The sequence below is a fragment of the Schistocerca cancellata genome, chromosome 3 (genome assembly GCF_023864275.1).
Source record: "Schistocerca cancellata isolate TAMUIC-IGC-003103 chromosome 3, iqSchCanc2.1, whole genome shotgun sequence".
Lineage (NCBI taxonomy): Eukaryota > Metazoa > Arthropoda > Insecta > Orthoptera > Acrididae > Schistocerca > Schistocerca cancellata.
The window spans coordinates 392,377,453-392,396,835 of record NC_064628.1 but is presented as its reverse complement, the minus strand read 5'-3'; the positions used below and the strand labels follow the sequence as shown (position 1 = coordinate 392,396,835).

At 42.6% G+C, this 19,383-nt stretch overlaps 1 protein-coding gene across 1 annotated transcript in view; it reads right to left on the bottom strand.

Moving 5' to 3' along the window:
• Window positions 1-19,383, bottom strand: part of LOC126175117 (serine/threonine-protein phosphatase 6 regulatory ankyrin repeat subunit C-like) — a 357,458-nt gene that overhangs the window by 298,835 nt on the left and 39,240 nt on the right. The gene's annotated exons all lie outside the window — the stretch shown is intronic.

The following is a 19,383-nucleotide window of genomic DNA, read 5'->3' as shown; positions in this document are numbered from 1 at the left end:
ACTTGCTGGTAGATTAAGTCAAAACTCAACTTTAATGTCCAGGATCAATGAGCCATGAACCTCGTACCAATGAGAACAGCACCACACACACTGACTGCATAAAAGCTGCCAGCGTGCCCAGCCAAACTATGTACCATGGAGGCTTCCTCACTGCTCCACGCCAACCGACCAACTGCTCAGGCTCGGAAACAGTGAAAGGACCAAATATACGTGGGCTGATGAGATGACCAAACAAACAACCAACCAACAGTTGTCCTGCTCCAATCTCCCTCCGTCGGACAGTTCATGTGTGTTCCCAGCATTCTGCGAGCGCTGGTTGTCGGCACCTCATCGGCACTCCATGCCCCGACTTCACTGCTGCTGTGTCCAGATTACACTGCTGGTCCATCTCCAACTAACTTCTGTGTCCCAACTGATCTCCCAACTGAACGTCAAACACACAACAGCGGAAATACTAGCTCGGACCCAACCAAGCAGAGGAAACTAGCCCACTGGCTAACTGACATCCCTGCACCAGGAAAGGACTGACCCAAGTCCGGCAAGATAACCAATTGAAGGGGCCTAGAAACAGTCAGAGAAGCAATTACATGTCGCCCAATGAGATGACTGACCAAATGACCAACCAAGAACTGTCCCCACTCAAATCTCCTTCCATTGGACAATTCATGTGTGTCGCCAGCAGTCGGGTGAGTACTGGCTGTCCGCACCTCACCGGCGCTCTGTCCCTGACTTCACTGCTGCTGCATCCCGACTGCACTGCTGCCAGACAGACAACGACCTGGAAATACTATCAGTCACTCCAGAGATGGTACGACAAGGCACTGATCAATACGCGCTGCTGCTGCCACTCACGGGCAAATAAGGCAGGAAGTTAGTGACACCAGTAAATGGAATAAGAAAACGAGGCAGCAGTACCATAACAGAGGATGACAAACAATAAATGGCATGAACATGAGCCGTGCATAGCTCAGTGTGGTTCGCTAAAAAGGAGACCACATATAGGTTGCTAGTGTGACCTGTTCTTGAGCACTGCTCCAATGTTTGGGATCCATACCAGGTCAGACTACAGGAAGACATCAAAGCAATTCAGAGGTGGGCTGCTAGCTTTGTTACAGGTATGTTTGAGCAACACACAGGTATTATGGGGATGCTTTGGGAACTCAAATGGGAGTCACCAAAGTGAAGCCGACATTCTTTTTGATGACCACTACTGAGAAAATTTAGAGAGCCGTCATTTGAGGCCGACTGCAGAATGATTCTCCTGCTGATAATGTACATTTCACATAAGAACCATGAAGGTAAGATAAGACAAATTAGGGCTTGTATGGGGGCACACGGACAGTCATTTTCCCCTTGCTCTATTTGCAAGTGAAACAGCATAGGAAATGACTAGTAGTTGTATGGGGTACCCTCAGCTATGCACCACATGGTGGCTTGTGGAGTACGCAGATGTAGATGCAAAAACGTGGATATGCTAAATGAAGTGAATGATTGCATTGTGGATGCTGCAACCTTCAGTCGGGAATGTGTAGAGGCACTCTGATAAGGAACACAATATGTCTGCAGTATCAACAGCAGATTCACTGACCGTACCCAGCATGCCGCGCTATGCACCCAGCTAACAGGGAGTAGGGATGATAGTTATCACTGAAGCAACCAGTTTTTGGTTAGCTACATTGGTTTTCTCCCATGCCAGTTTAACCTAACTGTTAAAACCAATCAAAATAACCTGTTTCTGAAATAACCATTTTAAATGTTTTGTTACTTTTATTTCCTGTAATAAACATAGAAATCGAATACAGATTGAAAAATTTTGACACTCTCAATTTAAACATGCATAGAATCAAAATTTTAAATTAAATAGGCAAATAAAAGAAAACTTAGTCCATCCAATGTCCACTGCTTTTCTCAAAATGTGATAAGTGGTTGAATACTAAATAAATGCACCATTGTTCTCCTATTGATTCTAATTTTTGGAACTCTGCTCAAAAATCATGGTGTAATTGGAAATCATACCACTATCTGGGAGTTACAAATAGTCAGTCATTGCTACAGAGTGAAAACTGAGGTTGAAGAACACCGTTTTTCATGCTAATTTTTCTGCTTCCAAGGGCTTCAAGCACATAAAGGCATATTATGTAGACACAGGCAGTAGATCAGCCACTCTCTGTTTTCATTTATGCTATGAAAGTTTTCAATTTATTTTTGTTACCATAATTTCCCTTCCCTTTTATTATTTCATAGAAATGTCAGACAAATCTTTAATCTCTTAAAGCAAATAAAGCATAGTACTTCATTGCTACATCAGTTCGTAAAAATACATCCAGACTATGGTTGCTGCCATTCTGCAATATAACCGATGTCCAGTGATGACAGTGAGAAACTACCCTATAAACCTTTGTAAAAATTTTATGAAGCCAAGAGTGCATAAACATTTATTTCTTTACAAACAACCAGTTTCAACAGACTTTATTGTCATCTTCAGTTCTTCAAAAAATTATGTTACAAAATATGCTGACTTTGAGCTGGACCTCATGCCAAGTTATCATGTGCTACATTTTATCTACATGATAGCAAATCTGTCAGAACTGTTTGTTTGTAAATGAAGTAATGCAATCACGGCTTAAGAAAGTGTTTAACAAGGAAACAGATCACTCCTTTTAATTCTCAGCATGAGAAAATTCAGCTGCATAGTCCAGCTGTGGTCAAGTCTTCCACATATACCATATTTTGCAGATCTAAATGATTAATGGAAAATCTCAAATAAGATGTGAAACAAACACTAACAAAGAGATAGAGGGGCTGGCCAGTACTTACCCCAGCTCAGTACAACCGATAGATACACATAAAACAGAACCGAAAATTTACATTCCTAGCTTTCGGAACAAATGTTCCTTCATCAGGGAGGAGAGAGGGGAAAGAAAGGGAAGAAGGGAAAGGAGATTCAGTTACCCACAACCCAGGCTATGAAGCAACAGGGAAAGGAAAATAGGGAGGGTAGCAAGGATGGAGGCATGGTTGTCAGAGGGAAGCCAAAGATATTCTACTGTAAGTACTGTGCCAGCTTCAAACCAAAGAGGATGGATACAGAAGTAAAGAGGTATATAGTATAAAGATAAACACAACTATGTAGGATGAAAAGATGCGTGAATGGCTAAAGAGGAAAGGGAAAGAGGAGAAGACTGAAGAGTAGATGGGAGTGAGGTTGTTTAACGTAGGTTCAGTCCAGGGGGATGGCGGGATGAAAGGATGTGTTGGAGTGCAAGTTCCCATCTCCGCAGTTCAGAGGGACTGGTGTTGGGTGGGAGAAGCCAAATGGCACATACAGTGTAGCAGGTTCCTAGGTCCCTAGAATTATGCTGGAGGGCATGCTCCGCTACTGGGTATTGGGCATCTCCTAGGCGGACAGTTCGTCTGTGTCCGTTCATGCGCTCAGCCAGTTTAGTTGTTGTCATGCCGATGTAAAAGGCTGTGCAGTGCAGGCATGTCAGTTGATAAATGACATGTGTAGTTTCACACGTGGCCCTGCCTTGAATTGTGTATGTTTTACCAGCAGCGGGGCTGGAGTAGGTGGTTGTGGGGGGATGCATGGGGCAGGTTTTGCAGCGGGGTCGGTTACAGGGGTAGGAACTGCTGGGTAGAGAAGGTAGTCTGGGAATATTGTAGGGTTTAACAAGGATGTTACGGAGGTTAGGGGGGCGACGAAAGGCAACTCTGGGTGGTGTGGGGAGAATTTTGTCAAGGGATGATCTCATTTCAGGGGTTGACTTGAGAAAGTCATATCCCTGGCAGAGTAATTTGTTGATGTTTTCGAGGCCAGGATAATATTGGGTGACAAGGGGGATGCTTCTGTGTAGTCTGGGGGTAGGAACATTGTTGTTGGACGGGGAGGAATGTAGTGCTCAGGAGATCTGTTTGTGGACAAGGTCTGCAGGATAGTTGCGGGAGAGGAAAGCACTGGTCAGGTTATTGGTGTAATTGTTGAGGGATTCATCACTGGAGCAGATGCGTTTGCCACGAATACCTAGGCTGTAGGGAAGGGAGCGTTTGATGTGGAATGGATGGCAGCTATCGAAGTGAAGGTACTGTTGTTTGTTTGTGGGTTTGATATGGACAGAGGTGTGGATGTGAGCTTCAACAAGATGAAGGTCAACATCCAGGAAGGTGGCTTGGGTTTCGGAGAAGGACCAGGTGAAATTCAGATTCGAAAAGGAGTTGAGGTTATGGAGGAAATTAAGGAGTGTTTCTTCACCATGAGTCCAGACCACAAAGATGTCATCTATAAACCTATACCAGGCCAGGGGAAGCAGCTGTTGGGTCTTCAGGAAAGCCTCCTCCATGCGGCCCATGAAGAGGTTGGCATAGGACGGAGCCATCCTGGTTCCCATGGCCGTTCCCCTGATTTGTTTGTAGGTCTGGCCTTCAAAAGTGAAGTAGTTATGGGTGAGGATGAAGTTGGTAAGTGTGATAAGGAACGAGGTTTTTGGAAGATCTTCGGGTGGGCGTTGGGAGAGGTAGTGCTCAAGGGCAGAGAGACCATGGGTATGTGGGATGTTTGTGTAAAGGGATGTAGCATCTATGGTGACAAGAAAGGTTTCAGGTGGGAGAGGAGTGGGAATGGATTTGAGGTGTTCTAGGAAGTGGTTTGTGTCTTTGATGTAGGATGGGAGTCTGCGGGTGATAGGTTGGAGGTGCTGGTCTACCAGAGCTGAGATACGTTCGGTTGGGGCTTTGAAGCCTGCTACAATGGGACAGCCAGGATGGTTCTCTTTGTGGATTTTGGGTAATAGGTAGAAGGTAGGGGTACGTGGCTCAGGTGGAATGAGTAAGTCTATGGAAGCCGTTGCAGATTATAAGGCAGATTATAAGGCACACTTTTTTCTTCGAAAAATTGCCTCCGTAATTCAGGTGCATCTTATACTTGAAATTAACATAAAAATGTCCAGTATTTGATTTAAAAATCCCACCAGTCTTAAAAATGGACACATTACTTGTTGCTGTGGGAAACCTATCTCTCTAGAAACACTGGATGCAACTGGCAGCAGCAGTGCACCGATGCAACAAACATGAGTTGCAGGTATCCACAAGCTTGCTAACACTGTCTCCCTTCCATTCCACCATCACAAACCCAGAACACTGTCTAGCCTATGATGTGTCACTGCAGTCTACGGTGCAATTCAACAGTAAAATATTTTTGTTAATAGATAGTATCATAATGGTAAAAAATGAAAGGCATTCATATGATGCTGGCTATAAATGGATAGTAATTGCATACACAGAAGTACATAGAAACAGAGCAGCTGAGTGGCATTTCAGCCCTCCACCAACAGAAAAGGCCATTTGTAATTGGCGTGCTAGTAAGGAAGAACCAAAAAAATGGGGAAGACAATGTGCAAACAGAGGACTGAATGCAAAATGGCCAAAACTAGAAGATGATGTATTGAAATGGATTCAAGGACATTGTCAAAATGGCATTGGAATTAATACAAACATGATTCAAATACATGCTCATGAGCTGGAGCTACAGTGGAACTTAACAGACTTTAAGGGTGGAGTTGGTTGGTGCTACAGGTTTATGAAGCATCATAGCAAGTGAATCAAAACCAAAATATCTCAAAAAATTCCAGAAGAGTATGAATAGAAAATATTATCTTTCTATCACTTTACTACTCAACATCGGAAAAAAAACCTGTGTGGAACTAAGCCAAATACTGAATAGGACAAAACTCCTCTGACATTTGATGTGCCGAGTAACAGAACTGTTGGCATGAAAGGTGTTAAAAACTTTAATTATAAAAAGAAGTGGACATGAAAAAATGCTCTACACTGTTCCCTTTCATGTTTTCCTGATGGTACTAAACTTAATCAAATGACCATTTTCAAGTGCAAAACAGTGCCAAAACCTTCTGAAGTACTGAGAGGTGTTGTTCGTGTATATGAAAAGGACTGGATGGTCTAGGCGGGACTTACTTCACAATTGCAATCTCTTGATGTCTCGATAAATAAACCATTTAAAGTGTATATACAAGAGGAATGGAACAAATGGATGATGGATGAAACCCAACATGCAAAGGGAGCTTTAAAACAACCTACAGACAAAATTTGGGTTAGTGGATAAAAAATTCAGGATCTAGAGTGAGAGATGATGTTTCTATTAGATATTTCAAGAAGTGCAGTATAAATAATGCTCTCGATGTCATTGAAGATGATCTTACATATGAAGAGGACAATGATGACAATGAAGAGAAAAAAGAAGAAGAAAGTTCAGATGACAATTTTCAGGGATTTTAAATGTCAGTTTGGTTTTATAAACTAAGAATTTTTTCAGTCTGGCTTTCCAGTCTAATAATAAAAATTGTAAAAATGTTATTTAAAAAAAATTGCTTGAAAATTAAGATGCCTCTTATGGTCTGTAGTGTCTTACAGTCCATTAAATACATTAAGCCATGACATGTGGCAACATCCATATTATTGTCTGTGCAAAACTGCACCAGTTCTTATGCAAGGTGTTTGTTGTTCATTTTTGCAGGCATTGTTACTAAAATAGCACTGATGATTTTCCCATTTCCTATAAAAACGCACCATTTTCCATAGTAGCGCAGTATTTCAAGCCAATGCCGATTTTTCATATAAATATTATGCTATTTTTAAAAAGGTTTTATTCAAAATTAAAAGTTTTAGCATTGCTGCTATGGCTAATTGATATTTCAGTGTTTTTCCTTGGTCATTAGTAAAAAATGGAAAACACCTGTTATAACCAAGACCAAGTAAATAACAAAAAATACTGGTTACTCACTCTTCCAACACTTGCAGTCTCTGAGGGAATCACAAATGCTACCAGAGGACGCTGAATTCCCATGACCTCACTGCCTGTGACACTGACTCACTAGAGTGTCTTTTTAAACAGCCGGACTTGGAGCTACATCCATGAGTCAATGTATCTTGAGATCCGCATCAACTTTAATACGATTACTACTTGTCGGCGACTTGCCTGATTATATTAGCATTCCAGCTTATTTGTTTCTATTGACAACATTAGTCTCACTGTTTGTATCTCAGCACCACAGAAGAACTCACAGCACTTCCAAGTTATGTATGTTTAAATTTTTAAGTGTACATATCCATACACATTATGAAAATGTTTGTAGATGGAGGTGACAAAAGTGTTGGGACAGTGATATACACATATATAGATTGTGGCAGTATCGCGTACACAAGGTATAAAAGGGCGATGTGTTGGTGTAGCAGTCATTTGTACTATGGTGCTTCATGTGAAAAAGTTTCCAACATTATTGTGGTTGCACTATGAGAATTCACAGACTTTGAATGCAGAATGGTAGTAGCTAGATGTGTGGGACATTCCATTTCGGAAATTGATAAGCAATTCAGTATTCCACAGTGACAAGAGTGTTCACAGAACAGCAAATTACAGGCATTACCTCTCACCAAGGACAATTTTGTGGCCAAAGGGCTTCACTTAATGACAGAGCAGTGACATCTGTGTAGAGTTGTCAGTGCTAACAGACAAGCAACGCTGCATGAAATAACCACATAAATGAGTGTGGGATGTACTACAAACATATCCGTCAGGACATTGCAGTGAAATTTGGTATTAATGGGCTATGGCAACAGACAACTCACGTGCGTGCCTTTCCTAACAGCACAACATTGGCTCTCCTCGGCTAGTGACCATATCAGATGGACCCTAGTCAAGTGGAAAACCAAGTCCTGGTCAGACGAGTTATGATTTCAGTTTGTAAGAGCCAATAGTAGGGCTCAAGTGAGGCACAGATCCCATGAAGCCATGGACCCAAGTTGTCAATAAGACTGTGTAAGCTGGTGGTGGATCCAAGATGGTGTGGGCTGTGTTTGTGTGGAAATTGACTGGGTCCCCTGGTCCAACTGAACAGATCATTGACTGGAAATGGTTATGTTCAGCTACCTGGAGGACATTTGCAGCCATTAAATGATGAAATTTTTGTGATGACAATGCTCCATTGTTCTGGGTCTCAATTATTCACGACTGGCTTGGAGGACATTCCGGACAATTCGAACAAATGATTTGGGCACCCAGATCACCCGAGATGAATTCCATCGAACATTTTTGGGACATAATTGAGACGTCAGTTCATGCATGAAATCCTGTATTAGCAATACGGCTACAATTTTTGACATCTACAGAGGCAGCATGGGTCATTATTTCTGCAAGGGACTTCCAACGAGTTATTGAGTCCATGCTACATTGAGTTGCTGCACTATGCTGAGTAAAAGGATGTCTGACACAATATTAGGATGTGTTCATGACTTTTGTCACCTGTGTTTGTACATATGTTCTACCTCTTGCTGAACTACTGTATCAGTTTCAACCAAACTTGCTACACATATCACTTATTGTCTGGAAAGAACTACAGTGGAGGTAACAACTGCTTATCTCTAAAAGTGATAAGGGTGGGCTTGAAAAACAAGCATAGCTCACAACATGCAAACAGCAAAATTATATTCATCCAGTATTTGAGAATAAGAGCACTCAATGATTTTGAGACAACTTTACACATGATTCAAAACTTCAAGACACTTTTTGTCACTGATATTGCCTGAAAAAATGATGAAAGGAAAAGAGTTTATCTATTACTATGTTTTCCCTGTTCTTGTAGTAGAACTGCCACATCAGATGTGACCTTTTAATTTATTATTTCTTTACTTCTAACTCTATGGGCAACAAATTTTGCAGACAGTATTCACATATACCATTGAGGTACTTGCAAAAATATATTATTATATGACATGTAGTTTAGGAGATGACGTATATACTCTAAGATGCATGAGAGATTGGTGCATCATGCATGAGATTTTACTTTATTGCTTCTTAACTACTAACCCTTTTGCAACATATTTCACAGATAGTATCCATGTATCCCACTGGATGTACCCACAAAATTATAGCACTGTACGACACATAGTTCATGTGGTATAACGTAATAAACATTGGGCTGTGTGAAAATGAAACTGCAGGGCAAAAATCACCAGAAATACTGGTGAAGTATGTGTACAAATGTGTGTGAAACATGTTAAATATATGTGAAATATATATGAATGTGCATACGAGGTTCAAAACCATAGGTGAAAAGCTCCTTCTACACCACTGAATCGATTTCAACCAAACTTGGTACACATATTACTATCTGGAGAGAAATACCATGGGGGTAAGAACCAGTTACAGATGGGTCAAGAGAAGGGGTGGAGGAGATGGACAGATGGTGGAGGAGCAGATGGACAAAGAAAGGAAAGAGGATGAGGTGAACACACACAAGGTGAGAAAGAGATGGACAGAGAGTGGGGGAAGAGCAGATAGACAGAGCAAGGGGCAGAAGGAGATGGATGGAGAGAGGGGCGGGATGAGATGGACAGAAATAAGTCAAGAATTGGTAGACAGGGAGTGGGGTGGAGGGGTTGGACAGAGGGAAGGGGGAGAGGGAGATAAACAGACAGAAGGGAAGCAGGAGCTGCACTAATAGAAGACTGGAATAATTACATACAATGGCAATGCCGGATACTCAGCTAGTTGTAAATAAACTTATTGATGCTTTACATTTATGCAGATGTCTCATGGTCTTTCATGACCATGTCAGTTACCAACACATGAATGTTCTCTCAATAGTGCACAAGTGCATTGAAGTTGATGAAATACTCAAACATTTATTGTGAACTCTACAACAGCTGTAATGTGATACATATCATAATGCTTATATGTGAACAACTTAGAAATATGTATTTTTCAATGGATACTTTGCAAAACGCATTTTTAGCATTTACTAACTGTTTTACTTATGTATATGTGTAAACCTGACAATGTACTGAATAATACAGAAAATAAATAACAATGTACATTAAATATGTTATATCCTGGAAACAACTCAGAACAGGGTATATGTCCCTATGAAGTTTTATGCTTCAAATGACTGTTCCTGTCAAATCCCTGAATACTGACCATTTCTTCTGTAACACCCTGCATGTGTTGTTGGCAGCTGTGTGGCTGTCCTCCATTGCTTTGGTAGTGTAGTCAGTGGGGCACTGCATGCCACATCATCAATAGCAGTGTAAATACTGGGTGTCTGGCTGCTGGAGAGGTTCGTGGTTGCTGAACACAGTGAGACAGTGGGCCAGCTGCTGACACTGGCAATGAAGGAAATGCTGTAGGGGTCTGCAAGTTGATCAGCTGCCCTGCTGTTGTGTTTGCATACTGCTTATTTTCGTAGGATGCAGAAGCTTCTTAATAACTCGTGTCACTGTATGCTATTCTATTCTTCGTTTCTATCTGTGTTAAGTATCCAGGCAAGTTTTATCCATGGAGTTCTATGTTCCTTGGCAGTTCACAAATACAGGGAGTCCTCCTTTTGGACATGTGTTAATGCTCTGTCTACCAGCGCACCGACTGCATCTTCTTTGCCTACTGCATTTTGCATTCCTTGCTACCATGTCCACTATGCAAACAGTTGTAGCAATGCAGCACTGGGGAAACCATACACAATAGATTTTAACACAGCATGGCCTCAGTTGCAATTTGAATGTCACAGCATATACTGGTTGGGGCCTCATGTTTGCATCCTCTTACATCATCCATCATCTCCTTAAAGAAACTACTGGCACATCATATTCAATTACTGGAAGTATTCCCCTTTCTGCAAATTATGCCTTGTGTTCAAGTACTTTGGTATCTGAGTTTCTGTATTGTTTACAGAGATTACTTCACAGCTAATCAGGGTGTTTGCAGTCTCAGTTATAACTTTATTTCTCTAACATTAAATTTTCAAAATACGGTTTTGTATGTTATTGCCATTCTGCCTGAGATTTTTTCTGAGTGTCATCAGATGTAATCTACCAACATTTTTATCTACGCTCTCCACAAATACTACAAAGGACCATTTTAATGTTACTTATATAGTTCACTGGGCACTTACATATAGTCTGACCACTGATACAGTTACTCACTTTGTCTGTCACTGCGAGTTGCCATTAAATGTTGTTGTTGTTGTGGTCTTCAGTCCTGAAACTGGTTTGATGCAGCCCTCCATGCTACTCTATCCTGTGCAAGCTTCTTCATCTCCCAGTACCTACTGCAACCTACATCCTTCTGAATCTGCTTAGTGTATTCATCTCTTGGTCTCCCTCTACGATTTTTACCCTCCACGCTGCCCTCCATTACAATGTGTAGGTGAAACTGTATGTTGCGTATTCCTTGTAGATTGACTGGCTGATACATCTGGAAGTTAATTGGCCTTGTTAGTGTTCCTTCGTTGATCCGATGACATTGTCAATTGCGATTGTAGTGGGTATGGGATCTCTACACCTCCTCCATGCAACCAGTATGGATTTCGAAAACATTGATCACGTCAAACCAACTCATACTTTTCTCTTATAACATACTGAAAGCCATGGATCAAGGCAGCCATGTAGATGCACTATTTCTTAATTTCTGAAAAGCATTTGACTCAGCACCACAACTATGCTTATTATCGAAAGTACGACCATAAATTTCTGACTGGATTGAGGTTCCTTTTCATGGGGTGGAATGCAGCAAGTAACATCAGGTGTACACCAGGGAAGCAAGTTGAGTCTCTTGCTGTTCATGTTGTATATAATGATCTTCTGCACTTCATTCAATATCTACACCAATACTCTGCCAACTTCTAAGAAGTGCGTGGCAATGGGCACATCCCATTGTACCAGTCATTAGGGCTGTTCCCCATTCCATTCATGTACTGACGGTTGGAAGAATAACTGTTTAAATTCCTCTGTGTGTGCTGCAATTAATCTTATCTTGTCTTCATAATCCATATGGCAGCCATATGTAGGGGTTTGTAGTATAAAGGTAGAGTCATCATTTACAGCCAGTGAGCAACATTCTAGGATGGGTCACAAGAATGATTAACAAGCAATTTCCTTCATAGACAGATTACATTTGCCCACTATTCTACCAATAAACCCAAGTCTGCTACCTGCTTTACTCATGCATGAGCCTATGTGATCATTCCATCTTGTGTCTCTTCAAAATGGTAAATCAAGGTGTTTGTATGAGTTGACTGATTCTGACTGTGGCTTACTCAAGTTATATTCATAGGATACTAGATTTTTCCTCTTTGTGAAGTGTACATTAATGAGCTTTTGAAATGTGTTGCTAATCTTTGTACCAATTTGATAGCTAATGAAGATCAGACAGAATACTTGTGCAGCTTCTTTCAGACTGAATTTCTTTACAGATAACTGCATCATCTACAAATATCCTGAGGTTATTATTAACATTTTCTGCAAGGTCTTTGATATCCAACATGAACAACAATTTTCCAATACACTTCCCTGGGGCATACCAGAAGTTACTTCTACATCTATTGATGACTCTCCATCCAAGATAGCATGCTGTGTCCTCCATAGCAAAAAGTCCTCCATCCAGTCACAAATTTCACTTGACACCCAACACAATCGTACTTTTGACAATAAGCATATGTGTGGTGCTGAGTCAAATACTTTTCAGAAATCAGGAAATACAGCATCTACCTGACTACCTTGATCCAAAGCTTCCAGTACGTCATGTGAGAAAAGTGTGAGTTGGGTTTCACATGGTCGATGATTTCAGGATCCATGCTGGCTGGCATTTTTGAGGTCATTCTGTTCAAGATACCTCATTATGTTTGAGCTTGCAGTATGTTCTAAGATTCTACAACATGTTGATGTCTAGGATATTAGACAGTAGTTTTGTGGATTACTTTTATGACCCTTCTTGTAGATGGGTCTGATCTGTGCTTTTTTCCAAGAACAGAGCACTGTTCTTTGTTTGAGGGAACTTCAGTAGATTACAGTTAGAAGAGGGGCTAACTCAGCCACAAAGTCAGTATAGAATCTGATAGCAATCCCATTGGGGCCTGGAGCTTGTTAGTTTTAATGATTTCAGCTATTTCTCAACACCTCTAACACTACCACTGATTTCAATCATCTTTTCTGTGGCATGAGGACTAATTGGGGCAATTCTTCTGGGTTTTCCTTTGTAAAGAAACATTTGAAAATGAAGTTAAGCATTCCAGCTTTTGTTTTGCTACCCTCAGTTTCAGTTCCTGTCTCTTTTGCTAGAGACTGAACACTAACTTTGGTGCCACTACGTCCTTTCCATACAACCAGAAGTTCTTTGGGTTTTGTGAAAGATCATTTGATAATATTCTGCTACAGTAGTCACTGATAGCTTCATGCATTATTTTCTTGTCAGTCAAACATGTTTCATTCAGCATCTATCTATATACAAACCTATGGTTTCTTTTACATCTATTACTCAGTAGTCTCTGTTTCTTTAGAAGTTTGTTTACAGTGACTGTATACCATGGGTGTTCCCTCCAGTCAAGAACATGTTTCTTGTTCCACTAGGTCAAAGGTCATATCCAGAAACACTGCACATCCAGATGAAGAACCGCTTGAAACATGTACTGCACTGAGGGTGCAAGCCGGAGGGGACAGTATGATGCTATGGTCTTCTATGGGACCTGTGGTAGGAATGAAAGTGACAGCTTTGGACTGCATGAACATTATTGTGGACCATGTGCATCCCTTCACACTTTATGTCTTCTCCAGCAGTGATGATGGCATCTTCCAGCAGGATAATTGTCTCTATCAGACAGTCAGAATAGTGCTACAGAACTACAGTAGTTTAGAAGTATGCTATTGAACAGCCGGTGATGCACTGGCCACCACATTTGTCCGATCTGAACCCATGTAGGACACTAACATCTGGTTTTACAGGCATCCAAAAACCTACAAAAGAGCTGTTCAATCCATGCCATGCACAATTGTTACTGTACTGCATTCCAAAGCTGAACCATCATGCAATTAAGTAAGTGGTCATAATGGTTTGGTTCTTCAGTGTATGACAGACCAACAAGAGGGGCCTCTCCATATGAGGTGACAGGAAAAATTTAATGTAATCAATATCATGAACAAAAAGTTATAAAAATGTAATGCAGCCAGTCAAAGTTTCCTTTCTTGCCTTCTTTTAATTCTCTAGTCTCTATCTATGTTTCAAGAGTTGTATTATACAGTATACATACAACTTTACTGAAACAATCACTTCCAGTCACATATTAATTTATTCCTAATTTCTAGACTGTCAATTGATACTGAAATGAAATGATAAAATTATAGCTCCAATGGATCATGTAGCTGAATACCAATAATAACAAAAAAAAAGACTCAAATGCTCATCACATAATGTAGAACACATGCAACACACTGAGGGCACACACTGGAGGGGACAGTATGATGCTATGGTGCTATGGGCTTCTGTGGGACCTATAGCAGTAATGAAAGTCACAGCTTTGGACTACACAAACACTGGACATAACTGGATGCCCTTTTTCATAACAGAGTAGAAACAGTTATGTTATATAATTGTGTAAAATTAATTCTATATTTCATGTGAGCAGTAATAGTACAGCTAATAATTCATAATTGAAACACAACAATTGATGGAAAAATGTATTGCCAATTTAGCCATTACTGATTCAAAGTCAAGATCCAAAATAAGGACAGAAAATGTGTACTTTATTTTGTCGCATTTTGCCTCTTGTCATGCATCTGTTTGGACATTATTTCTGTGTGCAGCACAGGTCAATCGCACAGATTTTTCTGTACTCTATGAGACCACAAATTGTCGGCGATGAAGTGGTAAGAAGTCAAGATAAATGCTGAACAACACACTACAATGAAACTTCTCATCTATTCGCATCGAGTTATCCGCTGCAGAAACCTCCCCTAGAATAACAGTTAAAGTTCCTTGTTGTGGCCCTAGACGAATCAGGCCCAAGCGACCATCACGTCACGCTCAGACAAAGGCATTAATGGATGTGGTATGGAGGGGCATGTTGTCACCTGACTGTTCTCCCAGTCGCTGTCGAGTTCCTTGACCTTGGAACCGCAACTACTGAGTGAAGTGGCCCCTCAATAGGCCTCAAAAGGCTGAGTGCACCTCGTACCAGCCTTCCCACAAAATGCCCTGGCAGTAACAGTAATTGTACCAGTGTTCCCATAAGGCTGTCAGGAGTGCCAACTACTCAAATACAGAGTCAGATTCACCTAGAACAGATATCGATAGTATCTGATGCAGGCAGACTCGGAAGCTAGTAGGCAGAGAAAAATATATCGCGCCACGAGGAAAGTGGTGATACTGTAGGATAATACCCCAATCTGTCCAAAGCCATCAGATTCGACACTGAGAAAGCAGTCGCAGAATAGACAGCAACAAGTGTATGAAATCTGGGACCCTTCATACCGCAGGGTACAAAATGGCAGGAGGCAATATTACAAGGTGAAAAGAAGCCCTTAGGAACTATAAAGAAAATGAAACATGGGAAAATTATGTACATCTCAGATAAATGATCATGACTCAAAAGAAGTATTGATGAGAAATAAAAGGAATAATTATGAAGACTTCTCACTGAAACTGAATTTTGATGCAACAAAAAGTCAAAGGGTTTTATATTAAAGAAGTGAGCAAAGTTACTGGGTGAAGACACACTGGATGCAATCTCACACCAACTGCCTTCACTGATGGAGACCCAGTGCTACCTCAAGTCAGGGGTTTGACACCAATGGGTTATTACAGCCTCTGAGTGAACCAGAGATAGAGGCACCCTATTTATTGAAAAGGTGCTGTATTCTGCCACATGCAGTACCCAACGTTATCTTCAGAGGACGCCACACACCAAGCAGTAACAGTGTGGCACATCACATATACACTGCACAACACAGTTAATCGATCACTTTTTCAAAACTGTAATTGTCTAACATTGCGACATAGAAATATGAAATTTGCTCTAGGGTGCCTACAGCCTTCCTCCCGTGATGGTGCAAAAGCATTGCACCCTGCAACATCACCCTTCGGCTCATCAATGCTTAACACAGCAAGGTGTTGATACACGCAAACAAAAAGGGCAAATCTCAGAAGTTTGTGTAAGGTGGTTGGTTGGTTAGTTGGTTTAAAAGAGGGGGGAAGGGACCAAACTGCTAGGTCATCGGTCCCTTGTTCTGAATAAAACACTGCCACAAGGGTGACAATAAAACAAGCAAGACTGACAACACAAAATGGAGAGAAAGGAAAAACCACAAGAATGATGGAAGGGCAACAAACACTTAAATGGAAAAAAGGGGAGAAGAAAACCACAGAAATGCAAGAAACAGCTAGAAGAGATTTAAACAACAAAACAGATTAGTATGGCTCACTGACCACGAGAATAAAAAGGAGAACCCAGCCACTCTGCAACACACTAAAACCTCCACCCTAAAAGCACTAGGGTGGAGGACACAGAGGGACAAAGGACATGCGCTAAAATTTAGATCAATTGATAAAATCCACCCTCACAAATAAAATGTAAAACTAAATCAGCCGATGAGGTGTTGTCAGATAAAATTAGTGGCAATGAGTCCAGTAACAGAAGAGTTTGTCAAAGGGCAGTCAAAATGGGACAGTGCACCAGAATACAGGCCATTGTCAACCACGTGCCACATCGACACAGAGGTGGGTCTTCACGGGGCAGGAGGTAGCCGTGGGTTGCCCAAGTATGGCCAATTCTGAGCCAGCAGAGAACCACAGAGTCCCTGCGAGAGGCCCACATGGAGGACTGCTACACATTCGTAGTCTCCCTAATGGCACGCAGTTTGTTGTGCTTACTGAGACTATGCCATTCCGTCTCCCATAGCCGAAAAACCTGGCGACGTAAAAACGAATGAAGGTCAGTTACTGGAATGCCAATTTCCATAAGCAGTTTCCGTGTAGCCTGTTTGGCCAGCCTGTCAGCTAGTTCGTTACCTGGGATTCTGACGTGCCCTGTGGTCCAAGCAAACACCACTGAACGACCAGACCATTCCAGGGCATAGATGACTCCTGGATGCTCGCTACCAAAAGATGATGAGGGTAGCATTGGTCGATAGCTTGTGGGCTGCTCAAGGAGTCAGTACACAGAAGAAATGACTCCCCAGAGCATGAACGGATGTGCTCAAGAGCACGAGATATAGCCACCAGCTCTGCAGTGAAAACACTGCAGGCATCGGGCAAGGAATGCTATTCAATATGTCCTCCATGGACATACACGAAGCCAACTTGACCATCAGCCATTGAGCCATCAGTGTAAACCACTTCATGGCCTCGGTCCATGTCAAGAATTGAGATGAAGTGTCCGCGGAGAGCTGTGGGGTTAACTGGGCCATGTGAAAGGTCCTGGCGAAGCTGCGGCCTAGGTTTACACCATGGAGGTGTATGCGATTGGACCTCGGGTATTGGTAGTAAAGGCAAGGACTCCAATTCAGATAGAAGGGATCACACGCAAACTGCAATTGTAAGCCCTGATCTGAGCCACCGATGCAGGAGATGAACAACCGTGGGTGGGAAAAGGAGACAGTAATTCAGATGCACAGGAGAACTACGAACATGTGCAATGTAATTGGTGAGCAGTTGTGCATGCCTGAACTGCAATGGAAGGACTCCAGCCTCCACAAGGACACTGGTCACCCGACTCGTCCTAAAAGCTCCTATCGCTAGCCGAACGCCACAGTGGGGCACTGGGTCGATCAAACACAATGCTGAGAGCGCCGCCGAACCATAAACCAGACTCCCATAGTCAAGGCAGGATTGAGCAAGGGCTCTGTATAGCTGCAGCAGCGTAGAGCGATCTGCACCCCAGTTGGTGTTGCTCAGGCAATGCACGGCATTGAGGTGCTGCCAGTACTTACGCTTAAGTTTGTGAAGGTGAGGAAGCCAAGTAAACGGGCGTCATAAACCAGTCATAAAATCGATAGATCTCCACTACAGTGAGGGTATCATCAGTAAGGTAAAGTTCTGGTTCCGGATGAACGGTACGACGCCGACAGAAGTGCATAACACGTGACTTTGCGGCCGAAAACTGAAACTATGGGCTAGAGCCCATGAGTGCGCCTTGTGGATGGCTACCTGTAGGCACCACTCAGCAACGCTAATACTGGTGGAGCAGTACGAAATGCAGAAGTCGTCTGCATACAGAGAGGGTGAGACGGATGGCTGTACAGCTGCTGCCAGACCGTTAATGGCCACTAAAACTAGAGGTACACTCAATACAGAGCCCTGCGGGACCCCTTTCTCCTGTACATGGGGGGAACTATGGGAGGCCCCAACTTGGGTACAGAAAGTATGAAGTGACAGGAAATTCTGGATAAAAATCGGGAGCAGGCTTCGGATACCCCCAAGGATATGATGTCACCAGATGATGTCATATGCTTTTCGTAAATAAAAAAAGATGGCAACAAGATGTTGGCGTCTGGAAAAGGCTGTTCAGATGGCAGACTTGAGGGACACAAGATTATCAGTGGCAGAGTGACCCAGGCGGAAGCTGCCCTGGCATGGAGCCAGTAGGCCACGTGACTCCAGGACCCACCTCAAGTGCCGACACACCATAGTTCCAACAGCTTACAAAGAACGTTGGTGAGGCTGATGGGCCGATAGCTATCCACATCAAGCAGGTTTTTGCCGGATTTGAGCACTGGTATGACGGTGCTCTCCCGCCAGTGTGACGGAAAGTTGCCATCGCACCAGATCCGGTTGAAGATCATGAGGAGATGTCGCTTGTAGTCAGATGAGAGATGGTTAATCATCTGACTGTGGATCCAATCGGGCCCAGGAGCTGTGTCAGGGCAATGTGCAAGGGCACTGAGGATCTCTCACTCTGTAAATTGGGCGTTATACGGTTCACTGTGGCGTGTAGTGAACGAGAGGACTTTCCCTTCAATCTGCTGTTTGAGAGTGCGAAAGGCTGGGGGTGCTCGGCAAACGCGACTGCGTCGGTAGACAACACGCCATTTATGTTAACACCAGGAACATCTCCTTGGGACTGGTACCCAAAAACTTGTTTGATCTTTGCCCAGACCTGGGAAGGTGACGTATGGCACCCAATGGTCGACATGTACCTGTTTCCACCTTTTGATAAGCTGGCGAACGTGGGCACGGAGCCATTTAAAGGCTATGAGATGCTCCAGGGAAGGGTGCTGCTTATGCCACTTTAGAGCTCGCTGACGCTCTGTAATTACCTCAGCGACGTCCGGAGACCACTAAGGGACTGTCTTTCGCAGAGGGCACCCTAAAGAACGAGGGATCGCGTTTTCTGCCGCAGAACCGATCGTTGTAGTTACCTGCTCAACCACCACATAAGTGTTACCATGTGGGGGAGATTCAATGGAGAGGTGAAGGCTTCCCAGTCTGCCTTGTTTAAAGCCCATCTGGGCAGGCGTCCGTGGGCCTGACGCCGTGGCAGTGACAGGAAGATGGAGAAGTGGTCACTACCACACAGGTCGTCATGTGCTCTCCAGTAGATAGATGGGAGA